The sequence below is a fragment of the Coffea arabica genome, chromosome 4e (genome assembly GCF_036785885.1).
Source record: "Coffea arabica cultivar ET-39 chromosome 4e, Coffea Arabica ET-39 HiFi, whole genome shotgun sequence".
NCBI lineage: Eukaryota > Viridiplantae > Streptophyta > Magnoliopsida > Gentianales > Rubiaceae > Coffea > Coffea arabica.
In genome coordinates, this window is record NC_092317.1 from 41744003 (window position 1) to 41759623 (window position 15621).

At 34.2% G+C, this 15621-nt stretch overlaps 1 long non-coding RNA gene across 1 annotated transcript; it reads right to left on the reverse strand.

Moving 5' to 3' along the window:
- Positions 1–7390: 7390 nt before the first annotated feature.
- LOC140005789 (uncharacterized) lies at positions 7391–14516 on the reverse strand. The gene is made up of 5 exons (XR_011813360.1): positions 14389–14516; positions 12285–12364; positions 9698–9767; positions 7689–7770; positions 7391–7607 (listed from the first exon to the last, which is right to left on the reverse strand). It is a non-coding gene; the product is annotated as an uncharacterized lncRNA (long non-coding RNA).
- Between the last annotated feature and the right edge of the window lie 1105 nt (positions 14517–15621).

The window sequence follows — 15621 nt, forward strand, 5'->3', positions numbered from 1 at the left end:
AACTGAAGCTTGAATTTCCAGAAATCTGGACTTTTGTTATAGTCAAGCTATAATTCACATTTTTACCTTAAAATTACCACTACTTTCTCCTTTATAAGATTATATACCATATATATACACCATATAACAGCTAACCCACAAGAAATATGAGTGAATAAATCAAAACCCTAACTCAATATTCCTCCCTCCAATCATCAAAACCATTTGAAACAAGCATCACAAGCACAACTCTTAACATTAATACCCAACTTAATCATGATTAATGGGGAAAGAAAGAGTGATCAGCCATTATACCTCAAGACAAGACCTTGCAAGAGTGATCCTCCACTACTCCTTGAAATTTTTGGTTCCTTAAACTTCCCAAGCTTCCAAACTAATGATTAATCGGTTTAGTTTTTCTTGTTCTCACTAAATCAAGCAAACCCAAGATGCAATTGAAGTTTTCTTTCCTCTTGGTTTTCCTCAAGGCTCACGGCCCTCTCTCTCTATTTTCTATGAGTTTTTGCTTTGTTTTCCATCTCATTTACTAACATCCTAGATATTTAAACTAAGGTCAAAGGTCATTTTCCTCCACCAATCAAATTTAAGCTTAGGAAGACCTTAGAAGCTTCAAGGTTACTAATATCTTACTTTGCTAAGTCTCACACTATAGCCCCAATAACTTTTAATCTTTGCAATTAACTCCATAGTTCACCAACTAGTTGTAACAAAAAAAAAATGTTGCGTGCATCGCACTAGCGGGCCCCACATCGATAATGCGTTTCAAATTTAACGTACACTAACTCATACTAGGAAAATGAATTTAAAACTGTACTTGCTTGTAAAAATGCATAGAAATTTTAATATTTTCAAGGAAAGTATAAAATGTAGGCAAAGGAATAAAATAATGCTGAGAAAATGTGAAAATTTTTGGGTTCTCACATGGGCAGCAAAAAAACTTACCTATGGAGGTCGGTTGCAGGTTATCTTATCTATCCTTAGTGGTATCTTCCTCCATTGGACTAGTGTTTTTACACTACCCAAAGCAGTACTTCAAAGGATTGACAGCATGTTATCCTCATTTCCATGGTATGGTGAAATTAAATCACATTATGGTGCAAAAGTAAAGTGGGAAGATGTCTGTAAACCAAAGACGAATGGTGGACTAGGAGTGCAGAGCATAGCCAACTGGAATAAGTGTCTGATCCTTAAGTTCATTTGGAATATATGTCAGAAAAATGATACTTTTTGGGTTAGATGGATACACTTTGTGATGTTGAAAGGGCACAGTCTATGGGAAGTAAAAATTTCTTCTGATTGTTCATGGTGTTGGAGAAAGTTGTTACACCTTAGGCATCTTGCTCAGCCATGGATTAAAATTGACATTGGTGAAGGTAAGAGCATTTTTTCCTGGTTTGATAATTGGCATGCACTTGGGCTTTTATATTTAAGATATCCTGAATCTTTATATAAGAATTTAGGATTGTCTATTAACTCTAAGATAAGTGATCCAGTGAATGATGGAACGTGGTCCTAGCCCAAAGGAAGGAGGTTTAATGCAATAGTGCAAGAGTTTCAAGAGTCTATTCCCGATTCTATGTTGCGGCAAATGCATAGAGAGGATCATGTGAAGTGGATTGTATGTGGTTCAGGTGTTTTTTTTGTTAAATCTGCTTTGAAGAAACTTTATCGGGCAGATAGAAAAGTGAAGCGGCATTCTTTAGTTTAGGGAAAAGGTTTTGTTCCCAACTATGCGTTTATACTGTGGTTGATGTTAAAGCAAAAGTTGATGACTAAAGATAGACTTATCAAGTGAGGTGAGACTGATATACTTCATAGATCTGTGTTATGCAATCAAGACACCGAATCTGTTAAACATCTATTTTTCGAGTGTTCCTTCTCCAGGTGTATATGGGATAAAGTGCAAAGATTGTGCTTGCTGTATATGGGGTGCTTACCCTGGGAACAGGAAGTAGACTGGTGGTGTCACCATGGTGGTTCAAACTCCTTTGTTGCTAAGATTAGAAGATTATCTCTTACTGTCACTGTCTAGTATCTTTGTTAGGAGAGGAATAGAAGGATTTTACAACATGTTGCTACAGGTACTGGACAAGTCCTTACAGCTAGCACTAAAGTGGTCCAAATGGTGGTTGTTTCATGGCCTAAAGCTCCACGAATTCAAAAGAATTAGCAGTTGATGATTGAATGGGAGTTGTCAATAGAGTGTCTGATGTAATAGTTGCAGTAGTAGCTATAGATAGACAAACTTGTGTATAGTGGCGATCACTGAAGCATCTCAGATGTAGTAGGAGTTCTTTTCTCCATTGTATAGCTGAATTGCATATCAATAAAATAGTTCATTTTTGCCTAAAAAAATTTATACACTTCCATCCCCATCAAAGTACCCTTTCTCTCTCTTTCTTTGACTCTCTATCCACACCGAAAGCACACAAAACACCTAAACATATAAGATGACTTTTCAGTCCGCGAAGCATTGAATTTCACACAGGAACAGAACTTTAACAAACAAGCACATTATTTTGCAAAAAAAAAAAAAAAAAAAGGACAAAGCTTGAATGCGGCTCTCAATTACGTGAGGCTATTTCAATCATCTACTAGTTCAACAATTTTAGACCAGATTTTTCGACGAATAAAGATAAAAGAATAAAAAGTTAAATCCTACAGTAGTTTCAAGTCTACAGACAATCTAAAAATGATCACTTATACCAACGTTAGACCAGCAGACCGCTCCATAGAAAGAACAAATTATGCAGAACCTCCACACAAACAACAAAAATAAAAGAATTCCTTGCTTTAGTTCCAACTCAAAAAGCCTTGTACTAACTCCTGCTTGTGGCAAAAAATTTAATCATTAACCATGATACCAAAATTTTTGAGGGATAATTTCAGAAACCTCCCCTAAGGTTTCTGACAATTTCACTGAACTCCCCTAAAGTTTGAAAAATTACACATACCTCTCTTATCATTTAAAATGAGAATTTACCCTTAAATGTTTTAATGAAATTCTCTTATTGCGTATGCTTATACTTAGAATGAGTTTTAAAATTATTTTTTCATTCTTTTTCCTTCTTATTCCTTTTTTAAAATTTTTTGCCAATAAAATTGTAGAACTACCACTATTGCCTCTAGGTTTTTATTATAACCAAATGTCGAACTAGTGATTTTTTTGACGAATTAATTTTATATGTAATCCAATATTTTTGCTGATCTTTGTTTTCTATTTTTTTTGTATTAAAATTAACAAATAAATAAAAAAGAAATGGCCCAAAAGCATTACTAAATTATGATAATCCCACTACTCCAAAAAATTATAAACTCTAAATGAATTATTTCAACATTTTCTTTCTATCTTATAAATCTAAATTCATAATAAAATGCCATAAAAAATATCATATCATAGTAATAAAATTATTATTATAGTTGTTTACCAAACAGTAGATATAGACATGAAAAATTTAGCATCTTTTCCTTATAATTATACTAAACAATCTTATAATTGTACAGGAAAATAAATTAAAACTCATTCCACAAGGGCATTTTTGGGTATTCATTTAAAAAATTGTCCAAGTCAATATTATTTTAAGATTTTGTCACTAAAACTATCAAATCAAAGGAGGTAAGTGTAATTTTTCAAACCTTAAGGAAGCTTAGTGAAATTGTCAGAAACCTCAGGGGAGGTTTCTGAATTTATCCCAATTTTCAATTTAGAAAGCATTGAATTCTACACATACACACAGAGAAACAGTACATTAAAGAACAAAGATACAATGCTGAAAGAAAAAAAAATGCTTAATGCAGCCCTAAACTAAAGGAGATTGTCTACTTTCAATGATCCTCTTCAAACAGTAATAGTTACCCTTACACCCATGAATAATTGGTTAGTTCAATCATCTACTAGTTCGACAATCTTAGACTAGATTCTGACAAATAAAGTTTTGTTAAAAAAATTCAAATCCTATACTATTTTCATCTCCAAATAGCAAGCATAAACAACCACTAACAACCTTTCTTTGGTAAAAAAACAGACAATGATCATCGAAACCAAAGATAGACCTACAGACTACACTCCGTGAAAAAAAAATCACGTAGAATCTTTGTTATAACTGCATTATAAACTTCAACTCTATCTACATAGCCTTTACTATCATGTTCTAGTAACACTATTGTAAAAGGTGCAAGGATGAATCATCCGCACAAACAACAAAATAGAACCAATTCTGAGCATTAGTTCCACTTCAGTAAACCTCGTACAACTCCAGCATATAGCATAAAATGGTAATATCAACCACGAACCCAAATTTTTCAGTTCACAAGCATTATATACCACACAAACAGCTAGAGAGAGTAAAAATACTTCAAAGAACAAATATATTTTTGACCAAACATTGCTTCATTGTAGTCATAAGTAAAGGAGATTGTCCAACTTTAAGATTGTCCAACTTTAATGAACCTTTTTCATACAGTTATAACCACAAAAACTGGTCATGTCAATCATGTGATACACCGAATTTTAGGATGTTGTTTTCAAAGAGGGTGTTAAGGTTTATTTATTTTGTTTTGTTTTAAAACCTTGTTTTGTTTTAAAAGACTAAAAACCTTAAATTTTCATCAAAAACCCTAGTTTTACTTGTGACTAAAAGGTTGTTGTTTAATTGAGTTTATGTATGACACTGCATGTTTTATGATAAGTAATTATAATAGGTGGGTGGTTAGTAGGCTCGTGAGGTGGAATGAAGCTTGATGGATTGTCGGATTACATTAAGTTGGTGATCTATGGAGTTGTAAAATTCCTCATATTTTTCTTAAAATTCCTTTTTATTTGGCATTTATTCCTTTATAATAACTTTACTACTCATTCACTCCCTCAGTAGCTGCAATCAACCATAGAATCAAGGGTTTTTCCTTTAGGTTCCTAGTTCGGGTAAATTAGGGTTTTCGCGTATTTTGGCCGTGTGATCATTTGGTGAGGTATGTGTACTAGATTTGGTGGTTAAGAGTGAGTTTTATATAAGAAAAAGTGTGTGATTAGAAGTGATAATAATAAGTGAGTGAATCATAAGTTAAAACCCTAGTACGTGCGAATTAAGGAAAAACGGGTTGAACCGACGTGTACCGTTCGTTACCGATTGAGTGCACCACTTGAACACTACCTTATTACCTTAATACCCTTACTTTTATTTCAGCTAATTAACTCTAAAATATCTCTTAAACCAGCCACAATCTTTGACCAAAGAAAAGGGAGAAAAAGAAAAAAAAATTGAGAGTTAATCCTACGGCGACACTTGGCAACCATCCAAGGGTTGTTTGACCAAACTAATTCCAACCTTCTTATCCTTCCTTGAGCTTCATTTCTTGCTCATTATCCTCCTTGGTGGCCAAGTATTGGAGGGAGAAAGGAGAGAAGAAAATACAACACTTTCAATCTTGATTGTTGGCTTAGTTTGAGTTGAATCAAAAATCTAAACCAATTAAACTTTCACTTGGGAGCTTAGGAAGCTTTGTGTGGCAAAGTTTTGGAAGGAAAGGTTGTGGTCTCTTGCAAGCATCCTTGGTGAGGTATTATGGCTGCCTATCCTTCTTCTCTTCCTTAATCTTGTTTAAGTTTGGATAGAAACTCATATTCTTGGTTTACGATGGTTAATTAGTTAATTTTGGAAGATATGTTGGAATGTTTAGCTAGGGTTTGATATTTTCAGCTGTGATTCTTGTTTTTTATCTAGTATATGATGTTGGTAAGCTTGGATAGAGACTTGGGGTATTGATTTGAGACACAAATGTGATGTTCAAGCATTGAATCATCAAATTCCAGAAATTTGAGACCAATTTGCCCTGTTTAATTCGTCCATGTTAGAGGCCGAATCAGACCTAGGTCAAAACGTAAAAGTTGTATAGAATGGAGTTATATAGCTTCCTGTAAAATTTCAACTCAATCGGAGCACTGTAGCATGTGAAATGACTAAATTATCCCTGACTGCCAAATGCACTGTTTCGCGGGTAGTTTTGAGATTTCACATTTTGGCTTCATTTTTCACCTTGATCCGTATCAAATCAGCTTTTGGTCAAAACATGAAAATTTTAATTCTATGTTTCAGCTTCCAACGCATCTGAAAACGCCTCAATCGGATTTTTGTAGCTTGAGTTATTGCCATTTGAATCCAGTGCTGACAACCAGACTGACAATGAAATTCTGGTTTTGTAATCTACAAATTCGACCTGGATCAATTGTGAACTGGGTTGACTTGCCTTCATAAAAGTTGTAGCCCTTTGCCTTAGCTTCGAAACGCTACCTAGTATACCTTGATTCGATAACCACAGCTCTAGTTATGGTTGAAACCGTGAAACCCATTTTGATACCGTTTTCCATCGCGCGCACCGTTTTCATTTCCGCGCGCGCGCGTATGCATTTCTTGGCCCTTTTTGCTGTTTTGGCCGTTTTAGACCTTATTTCCATTATGATGGTTGTTTGACTAATAGATTAAGTATAATCTTTTATCACAGGCAGTGACAACCTGGACGGAGTCGGTGGACCCATGTAAATTGCCTTGAATTGCGTGCTAGTTATTTTGGGTGAGTAATTGGGTTTGTTTATGTGATATATTGTCAAAGTGCTTTGCATATGTTAAATGGGTACTTAGGTGAGGGTGTACTTTATCTCACTCGACCTAAGCCCATTCTCTGCTCTTGATTCAATATGTGAGAATACATGCCTTGTGTTGAGCATCACCCTTGTGCTGTGTGCTGTAGGAGTGATTACGTGACTTGAGTATTTTGATGAGTCCTTTGTTGAGAGGTATCCTTTGTTGTGAGATTGGATATCTCAGGGCTTGGTTCTAGTCCGGTTCCAAGGGTAAATGGACTATTCGAGCCGGCCGGGGTTTGGTTGAAGTTAGTTCTATGCTAACCTTGGGATTTTGTTCTTTGTTAAAGCTAAGTGCTTTTGTTTTGCTTGAGCTGCTGTGTGCTGTTGACTGGCCAGCGGGGATTGATAAGGTGAATGAGGAAGTAAGTGGAGTCTACGGACTATGAGTATTTTGGTTAACGGAGTGTCAATAGGTGGTCAAGCGGGGAACTGAACTGGCTTTAAAGCCACTTGTATCCTACCATTGTGATGTTACATTTCTATTTATTGATGTGAAATATCTTGGTTTATATGTTTGTTTGGATGTGATTTTACGTTTTACCCCGATTATTCACTAAGCACATAGTTTACCCCATTCCATTTGTTTTCCTTAGCAGGGCCGACGCGGGGAAAGCTCGGGAAGGTGTATAGACTTTTGGTTTATAGAGTAGTTGATTTTGCCCTAGTATTTGTTATAAGTTGACTAGTAAGATGTATATCTTTGTTGTGGTGGTTGTAGTTAGTAGCTTCTCTAGGGTTTACTTTCTGGTACTAGTGATGTGTATTGCTTGATGTAATAGTTTATACAACTTTTGAAGGTGTAATAGTGTAAATAGAACTTTCTTTTAGCGTGAAATCTATTTTCTCATTTTGGTATCGAGTCCTGGCGCGAGTTAGGCAGACGATCCGCTAAACCCTTTGGTACGACTCTGGGTACGGTGGGGTCATCACAAATCATCTACAAGCTCAGCAATCCCATACCAAATTTCTACAAATAAAGATACGAAGCGAAAATTTAGTCGTAGACTAGTGATCTTTACTGACCAACAATAACAACAGTATTACGTACCTTAATTGTTACGAGGCGAGAAAGAAGCAAGTTTTGAGAATTGCTAACACCAAATTTCTCTGCACAGGAAAATTAAAGGTACCTGCCCAAATGACCAAAAGAACATTTAGCAACTTTTAATGCATGTCGTTTAAAACACAAAATTATTCAAAACACATTGCACAGTATATTCTCCATTAAATGAGAGAGAAAAAAAGGTTTAATGCATCTAACAAGAGATCTTTCCAAGACCACATGAAATCAAAGTAGTTATGCATTTAGTCCTTTGTAGATTTTGTGAATGAAAGTCTACCAAAACCAAACAAAAGCTTTCAAAAGAAGCAAAAAAGTGCTCAGGAGAACATGCGACTAAACAAAAAATATAGAAAACCATCTCAGAGATGATGGACATATAAATGCAAAATAGAAAGGAACTTTGAAAAATCTCTTGCTTCAAAAATATATCATGTTCACAAAGGTACACACAAAAAAGGTATGTGATGTAGAGACATTATTGCACTTCTGAAGAGGCAAGTAGATGTTTATGGAAACAAGTACCAATGGCATATATATTTAGCCTAATACTACCTTAAACCATAAACGCAAGGTGATCAAGATGAAAGCAAGATTCTGCAAATACAGATACAATCAGTTTTATGATAAACAAATTGTCTTCCACTTTTAATGAAAACAAACCACAACTGTCCATGTCAAAATGTGGTCCAGTGTCTTCACAAAGTAATTTTCAAACTATACTAAAACTCCTAAAATCTGAACTTTCCAAGAAGCTCAAAAAATCTCTCTGAACCAAGCTAAAAAGGCAAACTAAGAAATGTTATGGAGCAAATTTTCTCCCATCGTTATCTTTGGCTTCGATTACATAATGTTACATGGTACTGCTAACCATCTATCTACCAGGTTGTCTTTGTATCAACTTCTCATGGTTCAAAGGCTTTTGCATCTATAAACACTACCTTTATCACATTTTTTTAGATGTTTCATAAAATGCAATGTTCTTCAATCTTTCATATTTGACTACCTCATTTTCACAAATTTTTTACCTTGTCTTAATAGTATTATTCATGGTAAATTATTGTATTTTTTATGTGCTTGTTTTCTCTGAATGGGTTCTCTTTTTTCTATCTTCCTCTTTCTTGTTGCTTTTCCTTCTTAACTTTATTCACTTCCATCTCTGTCAAAGTTCACTTGATTCTTTCTCTTCCTCTAGCTCTACATCCAAATCGAGAGTGCACAAAGTGCATACTTGTCTGACCAAATTTTTTAGCTTATAAGATATTGAATTCCACACAAGCATTTTCACACTATAACAACACTTTAGAGAACAAAGATATTATTGAGACAAAAAACTTTAATGCTATCATAAATTAAAGGAGATTGTCTAGTTTTAGCAATCCACTTCATCTAGTTACAGTTAATACCTATAAATAATTGGTTAATTCAAATTCTACACTAGTTTCAAATCCAAATAGCAAGCATAAAGAATCATAGACTACCTTTCCCTCACTACCATGTAGAACTCAAGTGGTAGTTGCATCGTACGAAGCAACTCTAGCATTTAACATAAGGCTCTATTAACACTATACTAAAATGTGCAATGATGAGTTATCTGCACAAAAACAGAAGCAATTGCAATTCCTTGTCTTAATTCTTACTTAGTAGACCTCATACTAACTCCAACTTATATTAGAAAATTTAATTGTTAAACAAGAAACCAAAATTTTCAGTTCACAAAGCATTAAATTCCACACATACACACACACACTAAGAGTGACAATACTTCAAAGAACAAAGATACTATTTTTGTGGGAAAGGGAGAACTTTAATGCGGCCCTAAATGAAACTAATGAAAGGAGATTCTCCACTTTTAATCATCCCTCTTCATACAGTTATTATACCCATATAAATTGGTTAATTTAGTCATCTACTAGCTCAACAATATTAGATCAGATTTCTCACCAAATAAAGATGAAAATGAAAATCTTATCCTACACTACTGAGTATTGATATACCTTATTTCTGATGAGACGTGAAACAAGCCTGAGCACAAACTTTCTAAGCATTCAAAAATTAAGCACTATCCTGCAAGGTAACCAAGTAAAAGTAGTTAACATACCTGCACCAAGAGCCAAGAAAACATTTAGCAACTTTTGATGCGTGTCTTTTAAAACAAAATTTTAAAACAGAATGTGTAACAAAATTTTAATCTTTTTAATAACAAAATAAAAGGTTCATTGCTTCTAATGCAGAAGCTTTCTGAGATTACGTGGAAGTAGACTAAATATGCATTTACTCCTCTGCAGATGTTAGGAATCAAGACAAACTTTCTCAAAGAAGATAGAAAAAAGGTACTATAGAAACCAAGACGTCATTAAACATGAAAATCCAAAAAATCATTTGAAAAATAATGTCGATATAAATGCAATATAGGATAGAACGTAGAAAAATCTCTTGATTGGTATTCTCTTGTTTCTGACGAGTCACATACATATTTATTGAAACAACTACCAAAAGCATGATTTTTTTTAGCCTAATATTACTACACATACACAATTGTGGGTAGAACACATTGAAAGCAACATTCTACAAGTATGACCCAGCATTATGATGAACTTGTGTTCCATTTTAATAAAATAGTTTAAAAAGGAAAAAATCCACAACTGTCCAAGTCAAAACATGGTTCAATGCCTCTACAGAGTAGCCTTCAAACAAAGGAACTAATTGTACTAAATTTCTTAAAACCCTAGAATTTTTAAGAGATTCAAAAAGTCCCCTTGTGAATCCAGCAAAATGGCAAACAAATAAATGGCATGGAACAAATTTTCTTTAGTCACCATCTCTGGCCTTGCTTACATAATGCAGCTTGGTACTAGAAACCAACTATCTGCTAGGTTGCCTTTGTCTCCTTTCCTCATTTTCTGAAGTGCTTTTCCATTCATAAACATTGACCTTCATCACAAAGTCCAAATTTTATCATAAGATTCGAGATTCTTCAATCTTCCACATTTGCCTGCCTCGTTCTGAAAATTTTTTGACCTTGTCCTAGTAGTACTATTCATGGTGAATTCTTGTTTTCTTTATATGTAGCTTTCTCTCAAGGGGTTCTCTTCGTTTTTTTGTTTTCTCTTTCTTGCTTTCTTCCTACTTAACTTTATTCACTTCATTACTAAAGTGGAAAATTCGTGAGAGAGAATTTGATTTCATCCGTATTATTTAGATTTGGAATTATCCTATATTGCATTTGCAGATGATTTGTTTTTAATATCAACAGATACTTAGCATTTTTTTTGTTTGGTAAAGGACACTATTGCTAAATTTGGAAGTTTATCTAGTTTGAAGCCTAATCTTCATGAGAGTAGCATGTATGTTACAGGTATGACTGATAAAGTGAGACAGTAGCTGTGTAACATATTGGAGACGCCAAGGGGTGAACTGCCAATTAAATACTTAGGTCTACCTCTTATTTCAACAAAACTCAGCTACAAGGACTACCAACCTGTTTTTATAAAGATTCGGCAGAGGATACAAAGTTGGGCAGCAAAAAAGCTTAACTATGGAGGTCGGTGGCAGCTTATCTTATCTATCCTTGATGGTATCTGCCTCTATTGAACTAGTGTTTTTACACTACCCAAAGCAGTACTTAAAAAGGATTGATAGCATGTTATCCTCATTTCTATGGTTTGGTGAAATTAAATCACATTATGCAGAAAAAGTAAAGTGAAAAGATGTCTACAAACCAAAAAAAATGGCGGACTAGGAGTGCAGAACGTGGCCAACTGGAATAAGTGTTTGATCCTTAAGCTCATTCAGAATCTATATCTTAAAAAAGATACTTCATTGGTTAGATAGATAAACTCTATGATGCTGAAAGGGCACAGTTTATGGAAAGTAAAAATTCATGCTTAAGGTTCATGGTGTTGGAGAAATTTGTTACAGCTTAGGCGCCTTGCTTAGCCATGGATTAAAACTGACATTAGTTGATGGTAGGAGCACTTTTTTCTGGTTTGATAATTGGCTTGCACTTGGGCTTTTACATTTAAGATAACCTGAGTCTTTATATAAGAATTTAGGACTGTCTATTACCTCTAAGGTAAGTAGTTTGATGAAGGATGGAACATGGTCCTAACCCAAAGGAAGGAGGTTTAATGCAATAGTGCAAACCGTTTCAAGAGTCTACTCCTGATTCTATGTTGCAGCAAATGCACAGAGAGGATCATGTGAAGTGGATTGCATTCGGTTAAGGTGTCTTTTTTGTTAATTTGTTTTGAAATGGATTGCATGCAGCCCCAAATTATATGAGATTATTTCAATCATCTATTAGTTTAACAATCTTAGACCAAATTTTTCAATGAATAAAGATAAAAGAATAAAAAGTCAAATCCTTCACTAGTTTCAAGTCTGGATAGTGAGCATTAAAGCCCACAAACTACCTAACAATGACCACTTATATCGATGCTAGACTGCCACCACTCCATAAAAAGAACAATCATGTAAAATCTCCACACAAATAACAAAAACAAAATAATTCATTGCCTTAATTCTAACTTAGTAAGCCTCGTACTTAACTCCTGACCAACAATAACGAGAGTATTGACATACCTTATTTGTCACGAGGCCATAAAGAAGCATGCTTTGAGAACCACCAACACAAATTCTCCACACAAGAAAATTAAAGGTACCTGCTCAAAGGACCAAAAGAACATTTAGCAACTTTTAATGCAAGTCATTTAAAACACAAAATTGTTCAAAACAAACTGCATAGCATATTCTTCATTGAATAAGAAAAAAAAGGGTTTAATGCATCTAATAAGAGAATCGAGAATCTTTCCAAGATCACATGGAAGCAAATTAGTTATGCATTTAATCCTATATAGATTTTTGGAATCAAAGTCCACCAAAACATAGCAAAAGTTCCAAAGAAGCAAAAAAAAAGAAGAAAAAAGAAAAAAGAGTATTCAGGAGAACATGTGACTAATCTGACAAATGATGGAGATATAAATAAAAAAAATAAGAAAGAACTTTGAAAAATCTCTTAATTCAAAAATATATTTTCAACTAATACTACATTAAACCATAAGCGTAAGGTGATCGAGTTGAAACCAAGTTTCTGTAGATACAATCAGTTTTATGATAAAAAATTTGTCTTCCACTTTTTTAGCGAAAACAATCCACAGCTGTCCAAGTTAAAAAATGGTCCAATATCTCCATAGAGTAGCTTTCAAGCCACGAAATTAATTGGACTAAAACCCCTAAAACCTGAACTTTCCAAGAAACTCAAAAAAGCCCTCTCTGAACCAAGCATAGAAAGTTCAACTAATAAATGTCATGGAGCAAATTTTCTGTCGTCATCATCTTTGACTTTGATTACAAAATGCTACATGGTATTGCTAACCATCTATCTACCAGGTTGCCTTTGTGTCCATTACTCATTGGCTCAAAGGCTTTTCCATTCATAAACATCATCTTTGTCATATTTTTTTAAAATGTTTCATAAAATTCAACATTTTTCAATCTTCCACATTTAACTGCCTCATTTTCACAAATTTTGTTACCTTGTCTTGATAGTAGTATTCATGGTGAATGATTGTATTCTTTATGTGCATGTTTTCTCTGAAGGGGTTCTCTTTTGTTTTTTATCTTCTTGTTTTTGTTGCTTATCCTGCTTAACTTTATTCACTTCCATCCTCATCAAAGTTCCCTTGATTCTTTCTCTTCCTCTAGCTCTCCATCCAAATCGAGAGCATACTCATTTGACCAAAATTTTCAGCGCACAAGATATTGAATTCCACACACAAATTTTTGCACAGTAACAGCACTTTAAAGAACAAAGATATTATTTAGAATAAAAACTTTAATGCTGCCATAAATTAAAGGAGAATTGTCCAGTTTTAGCGATCCACTTCATACAATTACATTAATATAAATAATTGGTTAGTTCAAATTCTGCACTAATTTCAAATCCAAATAGCAAGCATAGAAACCACAGACTACCTTTCCCTCGTAAAAGAGACAATGATCATTTAAACGAAGGATAGAACTATAGAAAATTCCATCAAAAAGAATGATGCAAAACGGAAGTTGTAACTACATTGTATGCTTCAATTCTTGCATTTAGCATAAGACTCTATTAACACTATACTAAAATGTGAAACAATGAGTCATCTACACAAAAAACAGAAATAATAGCAATTCTTTGCCTTAATTTTTATCGGGTAAATCTCGTACTAACTCCAACTTATACCAAAAAAAATTAATTGTGAACCATGCAATCAAACTTTTCAGTTCACAAGCATTAAATTCCACACATACACACACATAGAGTAATTGTACTTCAAAGAACAAAGATACTATTTTTGTGGGGTGGAGGGAGGGAAGGCCATAAATGAAAGAAGATTGTCCACTTTAAATCGTCCCTCTTCATATAGTTATACCCATATAAATTGGTCAATTCAATCATCTACTAGCTCAACAATCTTAGACCAGATTTCTTAACAAATAAAGATAAGATATAAAACCTCAATCATTACCCATGAGGCATCTATAATGCATATAAACAAGTACCAAAAGCATGATCAAGTTGAAAACAAGTATCTGCAGATATGATCTAGCTCTAAGATAACTGCCCTTAATAAAAAAGATGAAGGGTTTTTGAATTCTCAATCAAGTACTACAAAACAAAATTTGATGGGAGAAATCAACTCACAAATTGAAACGGGGTTTCCGCAAGTAATATCATATAGTTCTATGATAAGAAACAAATGGGTTTTGGTCGAATGGGGAAACTATTTAATCTTCAAGTGCAGAAAGAAGGAGTTAATGCGCAGGTATGATGTCATAATTAAATTATAAAAAAAGTGGGTTTTGGTTAAATAGGAGAACTGTTTAATCTTTAAGTGCAAAGAAAAGAGTTAATGTGAGAAGATGACGACACTGGTCTTCGGGTAGTTAGATGGCAGTAGATAGGGCAAGGATGAATGACATCGAACAAGACTAATTCGTCGCTAACTAAGAAAGTAAGTACAAAAAGTCTAAAAGGTACTGAGGAAAAAGTGGGGGTGCCAAGGAAGGAACAATTGAAGAGTATGTAGACTACATTGCAAGGAATATGAATGGATTTGGGACTTGGGAGAGATTCTGGAGCTTCTATCTTGTCTGTTTATTATCCCTTTGGTATTCTGAGAGTGCACTCATCCACTATGGCAATTAAGAGGCCTAATTAGGGAAGCATGTGAGTAAAAAGAAGGAAATTTGGTAGTTTGGTAAAAAAAATTATTGGATAGGAGCTGGGCTAGATTTTGACAACTTGATTTCTTGTAATTACTCCATTATAAGTATTTTTTTTCCTTTTCTATGTTTTATTTATAAATGGTACATGTACGCGATAAAATTTCAAGTCTGCAAAAGACAAGAAAAATACACGACAAATATACAATTTATAAACTTAAGAAAATATGTGAGTACAATTTCTGTGATTTTCTCGAACTTCTAGAGAGTTTCCTTCAATTCTTCTTCTCGAATGCCAATCCAAGAGTTTCGCAACTTGTTCTTGGACCCACCACCGATTCCTTCAAATCTTGATACGGAAGATTTGAAGAACTTGGAAAATAGTTGAAGACTCAATTCTTGATATATGGGAGACTTGGAGAGCTTGAAGGTCCAGACCTTTGTAATTTGGAGTTTCAATACTTGAACGTATGATATGCCTCTTCGTGTCCCCCGATTTGGTAGAGAGAGACCTCTATTTATAGTTGTGGTATGAGGTAGAGATTGAAAACATGTATGTCACTCTGCTTGTCTTGCAAGACGTGCAGTCATATTAGGATTGTACCAACTTGAATATTATCTCTTTATTTTATATTTACTAATAAAGAGATAATACCAATAAGTAATTCCTTGACTGGCCAAACTTGTAGGGACACGTGACGTGGCACCATTT